Source organism: Gigantopelta aegis, chromosome 7, assembly GCF_016097555.1.
Source record: "Gigantopelta aegis isolate Gae_Host chromosome 7, Gae_host_genome, whole genome shotgun sequence".
Classification (NCBI taxonomy): Eukaryota; Metazoa; Mollusca; class Gastropoda; order Neomphalida; family Peltospiridae; genus Gigantopelta; species Gigantopelta aegis.
The window spans coordinates 42,738,225-42,738,788 of NC_054705.1; positions in this window are offsets into that span (position 1 = coordinate 42,738,225).

The window sequence follows — 564 nt, forward strand, 5'->3', positions numbered from 1 at the left end:
TATTGGCGTATGCTTGCATTCTTGGCGTATGATTCATTATTGGTGAAATATTATATTATCGACGTATGGCTTGTATTTTGGCGTATGGTTGTATTATTGGCGTATGCTTGATTATTGACATACGTTTGTTTTCAATACTTGTATAACTGGCGTATGATTCAGTTCTTTACGTATTGTTCCATCTTTGACGATGTCTTGCGTTTTCGACATTTAGTGTTAATATTTACTTGTATCCTTGACGTTGATGTTTACTTGTATCCTTGACGTTTAGTTGTATCATTAACGTTAGCTAGTATATATTATAGATCTGCTTGTCACACACGTTACATATAAATGGCGTCATCAACTTGTGAATTTGTGAATGTCAGTTTAAAAACTCCTAAAAAACAATTTCATTTTAGGCCTTCCACAGCCACTTCTGATTACTACTTCCGTTACAGTTCCGCAGCACGAGCGCCGACTGCGCGTGCACGGCTTCCAGACACTTCCGCTTTACCTTGAAAAACAGTGTTCCCTCCTGGAAGTAAAAAGATGACATGAACATGTATTAGTATATCTAAACAC